The sequence below is a fragment of the Macaca thibetana genome, chromosome 1 (assembly GCF_024542745.1).
Source record: "Macaca thibetana thibetana isolate TM-01 chromosome 1, ASM2454274v1, whole genome shotgun sequence".
In the NCBI taxonomy this organism is placed as follows: domain Eukaryota; kingdom Metazoa; phylum Chordata; class Mammalia; order Primates; family Cercopithecidae; genus Macaca; species Macaca thibetana.
This window is the reverse complement of record NC_065578.1, coordinates 199,577,607-199,596,545: the sequence shown is the minus strand read 5'-3', so window position 1 is coordinate 199,596,545 and position 18,939 is coordinate 199,577,607. Positions and strand designations below refer to the sequence as shown.

General features: G+C 38.3%; 1 non-coding gene across 1 annotated transcript; it reads left to right on the top strand.

Moving 5' to 3' along the window:
• The first annotated feature begins 2,074 nt into the window (after nt 1-2,074).
• LOC126945189 (small nucleolar RNA SNORD113/SNORD114 family) lies at nt 2,075-2,145 on the top strand. The gene has a single exon (XR_007722358.1). It is a non-coding gene; the product is annotated as a small nucleolar RNA SNORD113/SNORD114 family (small nucleolar RNA).
• The last annotated feature ends 16,794 nt before the right edge of the window (nt 2,146-18,939 follow it).

The following is an 18,939-nucleotide window of genomic DNA, read 5'->3' as shown; positions in this document are numbered from 1 at the left end:
GATGCTCATGTTTTTTTTTTCCTCATAAAATTAAAAGTTTCCACGACATATTCAGGTCTTCATTTCTGTAACGTTTTCAGATTTTAGTATTAAAGTTGGACTTTCTCCATACAATTAATTATAGAACTTTCTATATTTTTCATTGTTTCTTTATTATTTGTGTTTTTCTATGTTTATGCTATTGTTAAAGCTGTGTTATTTACCTTCAATATTGTTTAAATTATATTGAAGGTAAATAATGCAACTTTTACTATTTTTCCAAACTCTTCTATGTTGTGCAGGCCTGTTTATATTCTCTGTTTCTTCTCAGGTCATTTTTATTAATTTATATCTTACTAGTAAATTGTATGTCTCTAGGTTTTTAAATGTGGCCCTGCAGAGTTGCATGTTGTATTATTTTCTAATTTTCAGAATTTCTTCCTTATCTATAATTATGTTTCCTTTTCCTTTTGTTTTTATACTTTTACTCTCTCTCTCACTTTACTCCTTAAACAGAATTGTGAAGAGTCTATTTAATACTTCTTTGAAATGAACAGTTTTTGGAGTTATTAATCTTTTCCAACATTTTTTGTTCTGACTAATTGTGACATGTATTTATTCATTCTCCTCTACTACTTTTTAAAAATCCTTTTGTTCCTTTATAATGTTCTTAAATTGAGTACTAAGCTCCTTTGTTTTTATTATCTATTTTTTAAGATAGACATTTTTATTTTTACTAAACCTTAAACATTTAAGTAACATTTACTAAAAATTTTTCTCTGAGTAGAAGTTTAGACATTTTCTATAGGTTAAAATATAAAGCACGCTCTTAATTGCCTTCTAGAGGTTGTAATTTCAATTTTGAATCAATGGCTTTATAAGGATACTTTTCTTAATTTCTAATCAGCTGAGATTTTATGCCATCTTTTCTTTATTTGTAATTTTATTAAAATGAATGTACTCTATAAAATCTTTCCTTTAAGAATTGTTAAAATTTGTTTTATGACAGTCACATGGGAGATTTCTGTAAATATTCCATGGTCATATACAACGAATTTATATTTATTTTTTAAAGAGGTAAAATTCTCTCTCCCTTTCTTCATGCACACACATACACTTGCATACAAACATATACACGTGCACACATACATATATGAGTGTTTATGAAACTTAATTTGTTGATTATAGCATGCTGTCTCCATACTCTTACATACTGTTGTTCACCAGATCTGTTCGATTATGTGCCTTTGATGCAAACAACCAATAGAAAAATAGATATAAGTTATGAACAGGCACTTTACAGAAAAGGGTCTCATAAAGCCAATACAAATACAGGGAAATATTTACCATCATTAGCATTAGGTGTGTGCAAACCATGAAAACAATGACCCACCATTTTATACCCATTTGATACACAATTTTTTAAAAAAGTCTACAATATTCAGTGTAAGACAGAATGTGGACAGAGAGAATCTTTATACAGTGCTCTACACTTTGAAAACTAGTCAGATATCATTTTCTAATGTTAGTCACCTATCCTATATGCCTAGATATATACCTAAGAAACACTCCATATCTACAGCAAGAGGCATGTATGAGAATGCTCATTACAGCACTGGTTAACAAAGTTAAAACCCTGTAAAATCCCAAAATTTCATCAATGAGAGAATGGGAGGATAACTATGGCTCAGTGGAATGTTATATTATAATAAAAATGAGCTACAGTAACATACAACAAGATGGATGAATCTTATTAATAAGATATTAATAAAAGGTAAATCTCCAAAGATTTTATACGTGAAATTCCTTTGTATAACGTTAAGAATTGTGTGTGTGTGTGTGTGTGTGTGTGTGTGATTTGAGAACATATAGATGGAAGGGAATTATATAAAAAAGGAAAGCAAGTGTGTGTTCTGTACAGGACTCAGGTGGTGGAAGGGAGTGGGGTAGAATAGGAGAGGGAGAGTATGGTTAGATATAGGTTATTGTTGCTCTTCTGTTTGTTTGGAGTAGGGTATCTCAGGTGTTTATGATGTAATGAAAAAACTACTGGATATAAAAATATCCAGCTAACTAAATAAAAGTAGGCTGTGAATGGATCAATGATGAGAAAGTATCATGAATGAGGGATTATGAATAATCTATTTTTGTGAACCTGAGGTCAAATAAAAAATAATAAATTGGGCTTTTTTTTTTTTTTTAACATACACAGGGTCTCACTCTGTAGCCCAGGCTGGAGTGCAGTGGCATGATCATAGCTCACCGTAACCTCGAATCCTTAGGCTCAAGCAATCCTTTCACCTCAGCCTTGAGAGTAGCTAATACTACAGATATGCACCACCATGCCCAGCTAAGTTTTTTTTTTTTTTTTTTTTTTTTTCTTTTGAGACAGGGTCTCACTTTGTCACCCAGGCTGCAATGAAGTGCCACAATCACAACTCATTGCAGTCTTAACGTCCTGGATTAAAGTGATCCTCCTGCCTCAACCTCCCAAGTAGCCGGGACTACACCCTGCTGATTTTGTATTTTTTGTAGAGATGGGGTTTTGCTATGTTGGCCAGGCTGGTCTCAAACTCTGGGCTCAAGCAGTCCTCCCACCTTGGCCTCCCAAAGTGCTGGGATTACAGGCATGAGCCTCTGCGCCCAGCCTAATTTTTTTTTTTTTTTTTTAATACGGTTTTGTAGAGACGGGGCCTCCTCATGTTGCCTAGGTTGGTCACAAACATCTGGACTCAAGCAATTCTTCCACCTCAGCCTCCCAAAGTGTTGGGATTACAGACATGAGCCACTGTGCCCAATCTAAATTGGGCTTTTAAAAATCAACACACAATTTCTCTCTTTGATCTATCAATTAGCTTTAAACACTACCTGTCTGGTATTAGTATTCACACTAACTTTTCTGTTTGTGTTTGTCTGGTACCTCTTTGCTCCCTGCTCTATTTTCAGTGTTCTTTTATAAATCGTTTTAAATGTATCATAAAATGAACGCTTCCTAAACTTTAACACGCGCAAGACTGACCTGCATTTATTAAAAGTTTCTGTTCAGTGGGTCCGGGGTGGGACCTGGGATTTTGCATTTCTAGCAGGCTTCAGGGGATGCGAGTGTTGCTAGTTCCACACACTTCGAGTAACAAAGTCATAAAATACATATATCTGGTCTTTTCTTAACCAAGAAAGACTCAATCTATATTTTAGTAAGGGACTTTGGCACATTCACATTTAATGAAAACAATGCATATACTTAATTTTAGTGTTTCCATTCTACTTTATGTTTAATTTAGGGTTTCACATTTTTTATGCTAGTTGAATTGTCACTATTTATTCAGTTTTTCTCTTGTTTGGAAATTCTAAAACCATTTTCTATTCAACTTATGGTGTTTTTCTGTTTCTCAACACTTGCAATTTATTCCTTAAACAAGTATTTCATAAATGCCTACAATCATTTGTTATGTTTATGTACTATTCTTGGAAAACAAAATGCCAACTATTTCCTCCTTCCAAGGCACTCTCTTCATCCACTGATTTCCCTACCCCAATACCATGAGATCTTTAGGTTATATTTTCCTTTCCTCTTTTTCCATACAATATAACATCTTTATAACTCATTCTTGCTTCTCCCACCTTTACAACCTCTAGGTATGGCTGAGGTAGCTATCTTTAGGTTTTACATTACAGCATCTGCTTTCTGTTCTAAGAATTGTATCTGAACAGTGATGTTGCTGATTATCCATCAGTCTGTCATTATTCCTTTACATTCAATTACATATATTGCAAGGTGCCTCTCTCACTTCTCTTTCCTCTCCTTTTTATTTTCCCCTAGTTTAAGTTTTTCCTTAGGATTCAAAAGTTGTTTAAAGTCCTTTTTATTAATATTTTTTTCAGATGGGGTATATGAGTGACATATTTTCTAAATTCTTCTATATCTTCCTCTTATCCTGGTAGGTAGCTGATTACCATCTTGACTGGATATAGAATTCTTGGGTTGCATCTACTGAATTTCAAAATTCAAAACATATATTTCAACTTCAAGAAAGTGTTTGTGCTGTACTTTATTTTCCTTATGGGCTCACAGTGTAATAATGGTCATCATTATTTGGTTCAGATTGCCATCTCTCTCCTCAGGAGTTCTTTATTAGGGAGCCATCTGAGTGAGGTGCTTGGCTTGTTCTTCTACTCTTTAGACACAGTGTTTTGTTCCTTTCTCAGCTCATTGCTGCATTAGCTCTTGGGGCTCAGGTTCACCTGCCATGTACTGTCCATGGAATCAGTGTCAGTGATGAAGCAGAAATAGTAATGTCTGTCCTTGTGGGCCAGTGGTATAATGGCCAACAGGTCATCTCTCAATAATCTCACCTTCAAGGGCTGATGTTCTTTAAACTTAGATGCCAGACACTTCTGCAGCTTCTGGGGAGCTGGGGAGACCAGTCAACCCTACCAACACCGCTTGCTCATGTTTGTTCTGCTCTTTCTCTTGTGGATTCTCTCTACAAGACAACCTAGCTCAGTCTAGAAGGATTCTCAGGGCAAAGCCACTCTTAATTTGGCATGTGGAGCACACTGTAGTGCATAACAAGTAGTCAGGAACATACCAGATGCCTCTCTACTACTGACAAATTCCAGGCTCTTCAGCCTGGCATGGAAGGGCTTTCTCTTCTTTTTTTTTTTTTTTTTTTTTTTTTTGAGACGGAGTTTTGCTCTTGTTGCCCAGGCTGGAGTGCAGTGGCATGATCTCAGCTCACTGCAACCCCTGCCTTCTGGTTTCAAGTGATTCTCCTGCCTCAGCCTCCCAAATAGCTGGGATTACAGGGGCATACCACCACACCTGGCTAATTTTGTATTTTTAATAGAGACAGGGTTTCACCACGTTGGCCAGGGTGGTCTCGAACTCCTGACTTCAGGTGATCCACCCACCTCAGCCTCCCAAAGTGCAGGGAGTACAGGCATGAGCCACTGTGCCAGGCCTCTCCTCTTACCTTTCTTTTTTTTTTTTTTTTTTTTTTTTTTTTTATTTTTTGAGACGGAGTCTCGCTCTGTCGCCCAGGCCGGTGTGCAGTGGCCAGATCTCAGCTCACTGCAAGCTCCGCCTCCCGGGTTCACGCCATTCTCCTGCCTCAGCCTCCCAAGTAGCTGGGACTGCAGGCACCCGCCACCTCGCCCGGCTAGTTTTTTGTACTTTTCAGTAGAGACGGGGTTTCACCGTATTAACCAGGATGGTCTCGATCTCCTGACCTCGTGATTCGCCCGTCTCGGCCTCCCAAAGTGCTGGGATTACAGGCTTGAGCCACCGCGCCCGGCCCCCTCTTACCTTTCTAATCTTAGCTGCTCTATTCCCTTTCCTCTCACGCACCCATCCGGAAAATTCACTCTTCTATGTCCATGCCCACAAATAAGTTTTGGCGCTCCTCCCTAGATTCTTCCTTCAGGCTGGCTGCCATATTCCTAACTATGATTGCTCCCTTCAGATTATTAGCAACATGATGGTCCCCACTACCCAGAGCTTGCTTCTAAGTTCTACGCATCATGGGTATTTGTCTAACCTGATAAGGAAAAGTCCTCTGATTACAATAAATTATGTCACACATCTAGATGTTCAGGGTTCTGCCATGATACCAGTCTTGAATAGAATTTTCCTATGATACCTTTCTGGAGGAGTGGTTCTGCCCATATCTTCTGAATTAAAAGCCTAGAAAAGTGTTACAGGTATCGAACTACCATGTTAGACCTTAAGGAAAACGAAAGTCAATGTTATGTTTGAACAAACAAATCAACCCCTTCCCCTCTTTTCCATTTCTAAAGCAGTAACTAGTGGAATATAAATGTTTCTCTTTTCTTTTTCAACAGAAAGATCTGCATTGATCAGCATGGTAGAAAGTTATGGTTAAAATGATTTTAGAATAACAGACAATGCTAATTATCTGGAAAAATTCCTTGATTGGCTGATTAATTCATTCTTCCATCAATTGCATAAACACTGATTAACTGCTTTGGGTCAGCCTCAACTCTAGTAGCTTTGTTTTAACATTTATGTTCATTCTTTGGATCTAGTTCTTTGATTCGAACAATTAGTGGTGGTGGTATGATTTTTGCTCTTATCACTCAGACTTCATAACTCTTGCTGTTTTGTCACTCTTAATATTTATATGACATCTAGTGAGTGATTGATCTTCTATAGGACCCTATGGTCACTCACATTTGCTTATCACTAGCACATAGGGGGCAATCCACAGATTTATGACTGCCAATAAAAGTTGTTACCAAAAGTACCATTTCTTTTTTTTCCTATGTGCTAATTTCTAATAACTCTTGTGCAGGAGAGCAATTACTGACAAAAGTCAGCCTCTGTTAATAGAGTTTATCACACTTCATCATATATCCTTTGTCGTTGGAAGCATTTTGACAAGCCCAGGGTTAATTAAAACGAAGAAGACAATAAAATACACCTAATCAAACATAACAGGTACAGAAATCAATTAGCAGATTTATAGTACTTTGGAGGTTTCCATAATGTATAAAATTCAAAGAAACTATCGTTTCCATTTCCTCAAGACAGTGTAATTAAATTTCTAATTGAAACTATTTTTCAGTAGGTAACGTACAGTCCGCCCAAGTTTGATTTGCATTAAAGTGGGGTCTACAGAGGTTGAAAGAGCCTAGGAAATTAAAAAGATCATTGAGTCATTTCCATTATTGTTATTTTGTCTATCTGAAAGTTGGGGGAAAGTTATACTGTATAAAAAGGAAGAGAAAGGAAAAGTGGTGCTTTGCATGATAAAAAGAATAAGTGAAGTCTTCTTATATATCAAGGATCTCTGTTGTTACTCATTGCCAAAAAAAAAAAAAAAAAAAAAAAAAAAATCACCAAGGGAGAGTGAACATCTCAAATAACTCTCATGTAATGCACTAGTTTTGTCAGCATTGTTAAACAATTCATCTGGCTTATTTTTTCAACTTGACAGATTCTTTTGACTGGATTGATTGCAATGATCCATTGCTTTGGTTTCATGGAGATGTGGCCTTAAATAAGCCATGTCTTTTTGAAGTTTTATTCCCCATCCAGCTAAGTGAAATGTGACGCCAGTCACCATGCCGGGAACACATTGTCTCAGTGGAGAATGGGTGAGGATCTATATGGTCTAGTGTCTGAAAGGCTGTGTTCACTCCCCTTGTGGACTGGTTGACCAATGGGCATTTTCCTGTCTGCCTGAGGGTTTCTTCTTTAAATAGTTGCCTACCTCTGCCTGATACTTTCTAGATTATCAATAAAATATCTTAATGCTATTTAAACATATAAATGATCATATTCTTTACCTTCCACCTGAAATTATTCTTTTTTTTTTTTTTTTTTTTTTTTTGAGATGGAGTTTCACTCTTGTTGCCCAAGCTGGGGTACAGTGGCGCAATCTCGTTTCACTGCAGTATCTATCTCCTAGGTTCAAGTGATTCTCCTGCCTCGGCCTCCCAAGTAGCTGGGATTACAGGCACCTGCCACCACGCCCGGCTAATTTTTTTGTATTTTTGGTAGAGATGGGGTTTCATCATGTTGTCCAGGCTGGTCTCAAACTCCTAACCTCAGGTGATCCACCTGCCTCAGCCTCCCAAAGTGCTGGGATTACAGGCATGAGCCACCAGGCCCAGCAATTATTCTTTTTTTGACATTTCTGTGCCATCGACATTTAATTTAAATATAGTTTTGTTGCTTTGAACTTTTTTCGTTTTGCCTTTAATGATTACCCCCAAATGTAATTATTATCAACAACAAAATAACTTATATTTGTTTCCTGAACTGAGAATTAAATTCCACCCATTATTAGGTTTTTACTTTTTCTATTTGTTTTGTTTTTTAGAGACTAGGACTTGCTCTGTTGCCCAGGCTGAAATGCAGTGCTATGACCATAACTCACTGTAACCTCAAACTCCTGGGCTCAAGCAATTTTCCCACCTCAGCCTCCTAAATAGCTAGGACTACGTGTATGTGCCACCATGCCTGGGTAATTTTTTTTTTTTTATTTTTGTAGAGCAGGGGATCTTGCTATGTTGCCTAGGCTGATTTTGAACTCCTGGGCTCAAGTGATCCTTCTGCCTTGGCTTCCCAAAGTGCTGGGATTACAGACGTAAGCCATAATGCCTAGCCAGGGTTTTACTTTTAAGCTGTGAACAAACCAAAATGTATTACTCCTTTCATAAAATGATTGCTATAGAACAAACTGCAAGGTCAAAATTAGGTTTTAGATATTTATTTTGGTCTATGGTACTGACTGTGAGTCTGTGCCCATATAATGCTAATAGAAGCCATATACCTTGAACAATTTCATGGAAAAACATCAACCAAAACATTGTTGGAATTCACATAGACAACTGTGATAATATGTTTATTTTTTGTTGTTGTTGTTAAATGCTAAGATATGCTGATGGCAAAGTAAAACAAATATTCAAATGTGTGTAAATCAATATTTAGTCAAGACAGGTGTGATGATGTTAACATAAACCTGACGTCATGCTTTTTCTTTTTCCCTAATGATATCTGTTTTCTGGCCAATTCATTGTTTTAAATAACTTCATTTGAGTGTTAATGGCTGTTAAATGAATATGAAAGAGTTAGGCAATAAATTAGTGGTGGCTGGTTCATACTGCATGTCCCTAGGTTAATGATGGAGCTCTTATCTGGACTTACTCTGTTGTTGGTCAGTGGAAGATGCATCAGAAACAAAAAGGTTTTACGTCTAAGCTATCTTTGTTGCTTTCCTATATCTCAAACCCTCCTTTCTCAATTCTTTATTAGCTCTTCTCCCTTTTTCCACTCCTTCATGTGAATATATGTATATAGATAGATATTTTAACACTTTTATTTATCAAAAATGTGAGACTCGAATATAGGCAACACAAAATAAATGTCATCAGAACAGACTTTTTACAGGAGAAACAATGACTAGTTATCCTAACTACTTCATAAATCAATGTATGAATATGACATTTAACATAAACATAACGGAAGTTAGCATAAAACCATTAACAATTGTTCTCTTCATGCAGTGAAGGATCCTGGTTGTTTTACTGCAAATGGTTTAGAAGACAAAACATAAAACAGCAGTAATAAACACAAGAACTGAACATATTCATACAGGCAAATGATGTTTTTATTTTTGAATTATTTTTCAGAACTTTGAAAATTAATACCAGGAAATACTTTTTTAAATTTATAACAGCATCAAAAATAATAAAGCACTTACAGATAAATTTAACAAGGAAGTACAAAACATGTATACCAAGAACTATGAAACATTGTTCAGCAAAATTAAACAAAATTTAGGTAAATGGAAGGACATACTGTGTTCGTGAAGTTGAAAACAGTATTGTTTAGATGGTGATATTTCCTCCTCTTAAGTTGACATATTTATTCTTACATTTTCATGCTTTTATGTATGATATGAGAATGTGAATATTTAAGACACAGTACTCTACTCATTTTCCTACACTTTCTTCATCTGAGAATTCTCCTGTTCTGTAGTGTCAACAAACTTCAATTTGCAAATAACAAATCTCTATTTACTGTTGAGTCCTTTCTCTTAGGCTTTGATTTTGCTGTGTACTACTGGCTGCCTATAAGACTTTCCACTTTTAGTATTCTCTGAAACCCCAAATGAACATCCTCTTCCCAGCTCTTCTTCTGTTAGTGGTGCCACCATATTCCAAGTCAATGGTAAAGTGGTTTAATTCTAAAATAAATAGACAAAAATGTATAATAGTTCAGACTCGATTGAATACATAGTACAAGGTGAGAGAAGTCTGCAGGGTGACCCTCCCCGTCCATGGAGGATTGCATGCAGGAGATTCTGTAGTTCAGATCTTGAAGTGCTGCATAATCTCTGCTCTCTTATGTTGGCTGAATCTCAGTGTCATGGTCACACATATCTCAAGGGAAGATGGGAAATATGGTCTATCACTTTGTCCAGGAAAAAAACAAAACAAAACAAAACCAGAAGTGGGTGTTGATGTATAGCCATCAATCTCTGCCACGACCACCTAAATTTAAAACTATAGTTTCAACTCTGTCTTATCCCCCATATCAGGTAAAAATCCTAGACCAAATGCTGTTATATTTTCAAAGCATAGCTTATTGAATCTTCCCTCTGGTCCTGATACTACCACATGGTCCAGGTCCTCATCCCTTCATATCCGGATTACTGCATTAGCTTTCTAAGTGATTTCCTGAATTTCAAAACCTCTTCTGCTCCAATCCACCCTACAAAATCCTCTTCGCACTCACTTTCCTTATGTACAGCTTTCATTTTTTATGTCACAGATTGAAACCTTCAACAGCTCTCTTTTCTAACATATCAAGTCTAATTTCTCCTGCTTGGTTTTTAACAATGGATATAATTTTATAACTTTTTCTTACTTCAGCCAACTTTGATCTACCTCTGGAAGTTTCTGCCATGTGTTTCTGTATCACTCAATTTAGATATAAATATTAACTGTTTTGTGTTGTTAAATTTTACTTTATGTGCTTTAGAGTTCTCTTCCTTACTATGTTGTGAGCTCTTTGAGAAAAGAGATGATGTCTTTTATTTGGTTCCCCATGTAATCTAGCACATTGCTCAGTGCATGCAAAGTTGGTATTCAATAAATACTTGTGCTAAATCGTCTAGCTGTGTGAAGAAATTAGTCATGACACTGATTTTATTAAAGGTGTCAGCTATATTGGCAAATCTTTGTTACAAACTGCCATTTATTTATGGAAATCTATGCTTAATTATAATTAGTGCCAAAGTATCTCAACACAAGCAGATATAAACTAGAGACATTTAAAAGCCTGGGGAAACTAATTTCAAGTAGTTTTTTTTCCCATTAACTCAACTAACAATTTAATTCTGATCCATGTCCGGAAAAGGCTCATACTCTAGAAGGAAGGCTAGGATACATACAAATTGTGGTAGGCAGAATTCTAAAATGGTCCCAAAGATTTCTGCCACCTGGGATACATGCTCTGCATAATCCCTACCTGTGAGTGTGAATGGGACCTGTAAATATGATGAAATATCACTTCCATAATTATGTTATGTTACAAAGTGAAAGGGAATTATGGGTGTAATGAAATTCTCTGATTAGTTGATTTTGAGTTAATCAAATGAATGATTATCTTTGGTGGGTCTGACCTAGTCAGGTGAGCCCTTAAAAGAGAAAATGAATAGCTTTCCTGTGGGCCTGGAAACATGCAAATGCTACGTTGTAATCTCACTATGGAGGAAGTCTTGTGACTAGGATCTGAGGGCAGATCCAAAGAGCTAAGAAAGCTCCAATGAGAAAGTGGGGACCTCAGTCCTATGACAATAAGTAATTTAATTCTGTTGCCAAACAGTGTGAGCTTGGAGGAGGATACTGAGGACCAGAGGACAATGTGGCCCAACTGACACCTTGATCTTAGATTTGAGAAACACTGAGTACTTTGTTACTTCATGCTCATATCTGTAAGATAACAAATGAGTATTGTTTTAATCCACTAAGTTTGTGGTAACACGTTGTACAGCTATTGGAAATTAATACACATATTTCTTACAATATGTTATTTAATTGCTATGATGAACTGTTATAAATGAATTTAATCATGTTGAGGTTCTATAAATTTTAATTTTAAGACTTGAATTAGTTCCAATATAAAAACTCATATCAGACAAAAATCCTTTTGGACTTGAAAGTACCAATGTCATTTACTTTCATTTTCTTGACCTTGAGTCAGTTAACTTCTGACCTAACTCAATGAAGCATAGGTTGGCATTCCCTAGTCTATTTTCAAAGACTTCTACAAAAGATGATTTCACCCAATTATCAGTGTTTTATTAGGTGGTCACCCCTTCTTTACTCTTTCTATCCTAGCATGCATATCATGCTGACTTAACATCATTTTCTGGATAGCGCACTAGATTAAATATTCCAAGAATCTTTGGAGGAGAGCCAAAGTATTCTTTTTGCTCTTTAGAAGGAAAATGGTTTAAAGGAAGTTGCTGCTTAGCAAAGCCATTACTCTATTGCAGAGCAGGCATGTTTCCAAAGTACATTAACAATGCTAATGAGAAAACTAGCCCTGGAATGAAAAAAAAGGGGAAATGAAGAAGTCATTTCATCATCAGATGTATTCTGGTGAGGTAGAGAAAGCCTAGAGTATGACTCAAGAGATGTGGCCTCTATTGACTGAAAGTCCTTGTAGAGCTCTCTATGTCTCAGTTTTTTTTTCTCTTCTCTTCTCTCTCTTTTTTTTTTTTTTTTTTTTTTTTGAGACAGGGTCTCGCTCTGTCACCCAGGCTGGAGTGCAGTGGCATAAGCGTGGCTCACTGCAGCCTTTACCTCCCATACTCAAGTGATCCCCCTGCCTCAGCCTCCCAAGTAACTGGAACAACAAGTACATACCACCACACCCAGCTAATTTTTTTTTTTATTTTTTGTAGAAACAGAATCTTGACAATTTGGCCAGGGTGCTCTTGAACTCCTGAGCTCAAATGATCTGCCAGCCTAGCCTCCCAAAGTGTTACAATTATAGGTGTGAACCACTGCGCCTGGCTTCAACTTTTAAAATCAATAATGTGGGAGCATGAACTACATAATCTCTGGGTTCCCTTCCAACTTTAAGATCAATAATTCACCTATCCAATGATAAAATGGGGAGGATAAATGTGGGATCTTAGTGGAAAGCATAGAATACTTAAAGTCTGTGTAAGGATATGAGAGAGGAAATATTTTTCCCTGAAGATCAGTCTCCATGTGAAGGCGAACACTCAGTTGTCTTCCGCACATCAGCAGCTCTATGGCTTTCCATTGTTGAAATTTATTAATCTCAAATGCAGCACCCTCCCTGCCCACCTCCTCTGGCCTTTTCCATTCCTCCATTCATCATTTTCTTATATATTCTCTATCTCCTTCCCAGCTGAATTCTTCACTCTTTTAAAAATACATCCTATCCTTTCCCATCTGTGCTTGGCTTTTGTGGTACTCACAGCTGGATTGTTCTACCTTCCATTTTCACCTGACAAATCCTGTTCAGGCTTTAAGCTCTAACTCAAAAACTACCTTCTCTATAAAGCTTTCCTTCCTGGTACTTCTCTCCTAGAAGTGACTGAGCTGTTCTTCTTTGGAACTTCCTTGCTATGCATCCTTCTTTAAGCATAAGTCTTTAGCTACCTTATATGTTATTTGTGCATATCTCATTCCTCATACTGCGAACAGAGATGTTATAGGAAACTGAACTGAGTAGTTCCTGAGTTTAGACTATAACCTGAAGGACATGTTATATTAGCTTGCTTACCTAACATCTTGTCTTCTTGTAATTCTTTTTCCTGTTACTAGAGTGCAGCAAAGTAAAAAGGTAGTTTCCTGATAGCGTATATTCTCAGGAGTCCTTCCTGCAGAATATTCATGGTGATAAGATTCAGGAGAGCAAGTGCTATGAAATTAGCTATGCTCTTTCGTAGGAGTCTTGCATGAGCTTGATGGTTGGCCAAAGCAACAAAGGCTGAGGGAGACAAATTGATTTGGTGGGAGTCACATGTCTAATTAGGGGCTCCAGCACAGTAGGTTTTGTTCCCTCTCCTCTCTAATACACACTGCTTCAGGGCCCACCCCTCAAAATTGCTTAAGGCTGCTATGATCCCTGAGGCAAAAGTATCTTCTGAATGAAGAAAACACTGATTTGATTTGCTTCTTCACAAGTTTTACTCCCAGATGGTGCCTCCAGACTCACAGAATCTCAATAACATTTTATTTCCTTTCAGGCCACGGCTGATTTGCAGTGCTTTTCCATTTATAATTTTCAAGCTGAATACCTTTATGACTTTTCTGTTTCCTTTTTCTTTCAACTTGGAGCTGGAATTAAACTTAAGAATTTAGAAAAAATAGTTGTAAGCCGTTAAGGGGAGATTGTAAAGACGTACGAACAAAAGGTCTGAAGAAGGAAAGAACAAAGAAGAAAATTGGAGGCGTTGGAAGAAAAGTGGGGAATCTGGCCAACATTACTCAGTACTACATGAGCCAGAGCTGAGCTAACTACTTGTCTATGATGCCTCATTTCATCTTATGACAGACCAGAAAAATTAAATCATATGTCCAAGATCCCATAATAAACAAATTATGGAAAAGGGCTTTGGATGGAAGACTGTTTAACCTCAGGACCTATACTCTTAACCACAACTTGCTGGGGGGATGCTGAATAACATGAAGGCTGAATGCAGATCAAGTAAGAGACTGATTGGAAGGCAGAGGGAGATGAACAGGTTTATCTTCTTATTCTCTCAGTTAGAACAGAGTGCCTGAGCTGGAGAGCACATTGCAGCATCCTCTAACTTCCAGCTTGTGTGCTGAAAACCTAGAGAAAAACAACCCGTGAGGCTTCCAGGAATTTAATTCAGATGACATGCTTCTTTCTTTCCATTTTCTTTGGTTTTCATGAGCCTCTAAGCAGTTGTACTGGTCCCAAAGTTCTGTTTCAAGTACCCTCCTCTTCCCCTCTTGCTTCCCTCCCCACCAAGGATGACACTTTTACCTCTGAAAACCTTAAGCGGCAATCTACTCCAATTGGGTCATTGAGGTCAGAGTTCCTAGACTAAAAGATAATGAAGAGAGATGTCTCAGCAGAAAATAAGGACTGGAGTCAACCCTGAGCCTCATTTACTTGGGTGATAATCTCAGGTTCCTGATGTCCTCATAATACACACACCACACTCATCCCAGCATTACTTAGCTGCCAGAAGTTTAAACTATGAGATTATTATTATTATTTTCCACTTTCTGGGATCAGAAGAATAAGAGGTAAAGAAAGACAATGGTAGTTTTATTTGTTCATTTATTTATTCACTCAACATCTCTGCTATGTTGTGGGGGAAATACAGATGCAGAATGTCCATAGTTTCCACTTTTGAGGAGATTATAGTGCTGGAGACACTGACCCAAGATTTGAGAGTAATAAGGTAGATTTAAGGCAGTGGAATGATTATGGACAAGTACCTAAATAAAGTGCAGAAAATAGGTATTAAAAATTATCACGAAGAAAAGAGGGTAGAATGGGTTAAATGAGAGGCAAAATTAGGTGGTTGAAGGAGCACAGAGAGGCGCTTACTTGGACACCAGAATGGGGCTGTCGGGTGGGTGTCCCTGGAGCCTCGGTGACATTTGCCTGAGAGCTGACTTCAACGAATGAAACAGAGGGGAATAATTAAGAGGTGGTGTCCAGAGACAAAACCAAAGGCAGAGGAAGTCAGGCTGTCTACCCAGTGATTGGAGAGGGATGCATGGAAGGGAGTCACCATGGCGACTGGACCAAGGGCTGATGGTCCTTCTCAGAGGCAGCCTAGTGAGGTGTTCAAGCAGGTTCTGAAGCCAGGTTTACTGGCTTTCAATCCGGACTTCATGGCTTACTCTCTGAGAGACCCAGAGACAGTTACTTCAACTTTTTGTTTTACAATTTCTTCATGTTTAAAATATCATTGATTATTATGGTACCCACCTACGATACCATACCATCCTAGGAGTAGATTGTACAATTGAGTTAGTGTGGGTAAAGTGCTATGAATAGTTCCTGGCACATTGTAAGTGGTTAAAAACTGCTATTTATTATTAGTTATTAGTAGTTAAGGACACTTCTCTAAATTCAATTTGGGCTACTAGTTAAATTTTGAGAATGACTTTCAATTCTGATCCTTACCAATCTCTTTGTCAACAGGCACTGCCATTCCTTAGCCCATTCCAGACAGAGCAGAAAAGAGAAAAGAAGAAATAAAGCAAAAGAAACAAGAGGGAGTAAAAGAAGCTCCCATGGTTTTTCTCTGAGAATTTCACTGGGGATCTAATTTTAAAGACGTGAAGATTGAAGAAAGAATACATAATTTCAACCATTTTGTTAAATGAAATTTGTTGGCTCTATAAAAACGCTTCTGTTTTGGTGATGTCCTCCAGTTTTCCCTGGTTTTCCTCATGAAGAATAATAATTCTGTTCTGTCCTCTCCATCCCAGACTCTAAATATTCTTTTTTGTTTTCTTTTCCATGAAAGCAAAACTCCTAGGCTACATCCCGTGCAACTCCAGCAATGTGAGCAAGCTTTTGTTCCCCGTATTGGCAGCATTTCCCCGTCGTTTGTCCCCCTGCCTGTCTGCAGGTCTCGGAGCGGCTCTGCTGTCGGAGATTGCAGGGAGTTGGTGGATTGGAGCCATGAAGCTTCTTTTATGAGCCAAGTGCAGAGAAAGGAGCTTTTCATACGCTCCAGCCTGCAGTCAGGTACTCCCTGGTGGGCTCCTCACAAAGCCTAGGCCCTGGAGCTCTTCCCTGGAGTTTGCATTTGTTTCCTTATAGGGCACATTCCTGGCGATGGGTAGGAGGAAATGGCAGCCCAAATAAGAGGCAGCCCTCTGCAGCCACTCTGGGCTGGTTCCCTGCTCAGCCCATAGAAGTCACTGGTTTGACCCATTCCTCCCTAAAGCCAGTCTGAGTTCTTTATTAGTGAGCATGAAAAATGCTTCAATCATAGCACCAGATGGTACCCAAACCAATTTGGATTGTCAGCTGAGGCCTACTCATTTCCAAGGACTTGGTCTAACATCAGTGTTATTTCCCTCAGTGCCCATCCAGCCCTAAGAGATGATCTTGCTCAGATGATTTTGATGAGAAATAATATTTTACTCTACACAGGACCACAGTCATTACTTCTTTCCGTCTTTATTAATTCATTCAACAAGCTTTTATTGAGTGCCTGCTGTGTGCACTAAGCATTTTAGGGCATACCAAAGAGAAATTTATTTCTGTTCAATAGATATTTGCTGAGAATCTACTATGTATGTGGCAAGCATTACACTAGATAATGGACATATTAAGTCACTAAGAACAGGTACTCATAGATGTAGAGAGATGAAGCGTGCAGTTACACAACAGGTACTGGGAAAGGCAAGTAACCCAATGTCCTGCATTACCCTCTTTCAATTTTGCTACTTGGACTATAAACAAAATTTAAGTTGGTACTCTATTCTCTCAAGCTTCAGGAAAAGAATTTGCCAATAACATTAATATACCACTTATGCAGGAAGGATGCAAGAGAGAGTCACTGATTCGGTTCTCTTCTACCTTACCACTCAGAGTGGTCCATGCACTATCAATGATGGCATCTCCTGGGAGCTTGTTAGAAATTCAGGTCCCACTCCAGACCTGATGGATTAGAATCTGTAGTTTTAATGAGATCCACAGGTGATTTATCTGCCCGGGGAAGTACTGCTCTGCTAGTTATTTGTGTCTGAGGTATTCCAACAATGATGGTGAGCTCAGTGAAAGATCACCACGTTTATTTTTTCAGTGAATATTTATTGAGACCAACAACTCAGTATCTGCTAGTTACATAATCTCTATTTTTTTTTAAAAAAGTGCAGGCCATTCCTTACACATGAGTCATTGAGTTTTGGACTTCGTCACCTTGACATGATTGCCACTGTTGATTGGACAGAGATCCAGATTTAAACCAAAAACAGCCATTGATGAGCCAGTGACCTTCACAGTATTCTGACCAGAAAACTCTCTGAAGCACGGTTGCATTGTATTGCATAAGTAACTTAGTCAGAGGCATTTTCCTAGGGAATTCAAAAACTCGATAGGATTGATGTTCACCGTAGGTAAAGTTAGAGAAACTTAAAAAGAAGCAAGCAGGAACCATCAGGTTGAGAGTACACAGAGAATAGGAGAAAAATGTCCAGGTCCATATCACTGTTGTGTGTGTGTGTGTGTGTGTGTGTGTGTGTGTGTGTGACCGAGTCTCACTCTATTACCCAGGCTGGAGTGCAGTGGCATGATCTTGGGTCACTGCAACCTCTGCCTCATGGGTTCAAGTGATTCTTGTGCTGCAGCCCCCCGAGTAGCTGGGATTACAGGCGCCTGCCACCATACCCGGCTAATTTTCGTATTTTTAGTAGAGACGGGCTTTCACCATGTTGGCCAGGATGGTCTGGAGCTCCTGACCTTAGGTGATCTGCCCACCTCAGCCTCCCGAAGTCCTGGGATTATAGGCATGAGCCACTGTGCCAGGCAAGTATAAGCATTTTTAAGGGTTCACTTAGAAAAGCACTGAGAACTTCATATATATGTCACCATTAGTCCTCAGAGCACCACTGAAAGGCAAATGTTCCAAATGTGTGTTTTCAGTGGGCGATGTAGACTCAGAAAAGAGAAGTAATTTGCCTGTGATCTCTCAACTGTAGAAACATCAGAATTTGAACCCAGCTCTAACACGTTTGAAAGCCCAGACATGCATTTTTTTCATGTTACCTTCCTTCAGCCTATTGCCTGTGTTGTTTTGTTGTTGTTGTTGTTTTTCCAGTCCTTTTCATGAGTGTTCTGGGGCCACTCAGATTCCAGGGCAAAATTATGGGCACAATTTGCTCTCCAGAGTGACATAAAGGAAGTGGTTCAGTGCCCTTGGAAGGTTCAGGAGAGCTGCTTCTGCACCCACCACCATAGGAAGGTGCTGGGGGAACTATGAGATGAATCCTGGCTTTCTTCCTTCCTTTAAAGAGCTTATAATCTTTTTGATGAAAAGAAGTCTGAAGTATTTTTTAAAAAAATGATTATGTAAGTTAGTGTGTATGAGGACAGAAACTTAAGGCAGGTGGCAGAATTTTAGTGAGGCCTTAGAAAGACTTGAGATACATGAAGAGGAGGGGCCATGCCAGTCTGGGGCTACAGTGCAAGCAAAGGCAGGAAATAATTTGTTGCAGTATGAGATGGAAAAGTAAATCATCTGCTCCCATTTCTCAAGCATCTACTTCAGGCTCAGTGAATGCATGCTATATGAAGAATATATTTGTGCTATGTGAAGAATATGTGCATGGTATGTGAAGAGTATATGCATGCTATACGAAGAATATACACATGCTATGTGAAGAATATACACATGCTATATGAAGAATATACACAGGCTATATGAAGAATATATGCATAGTATG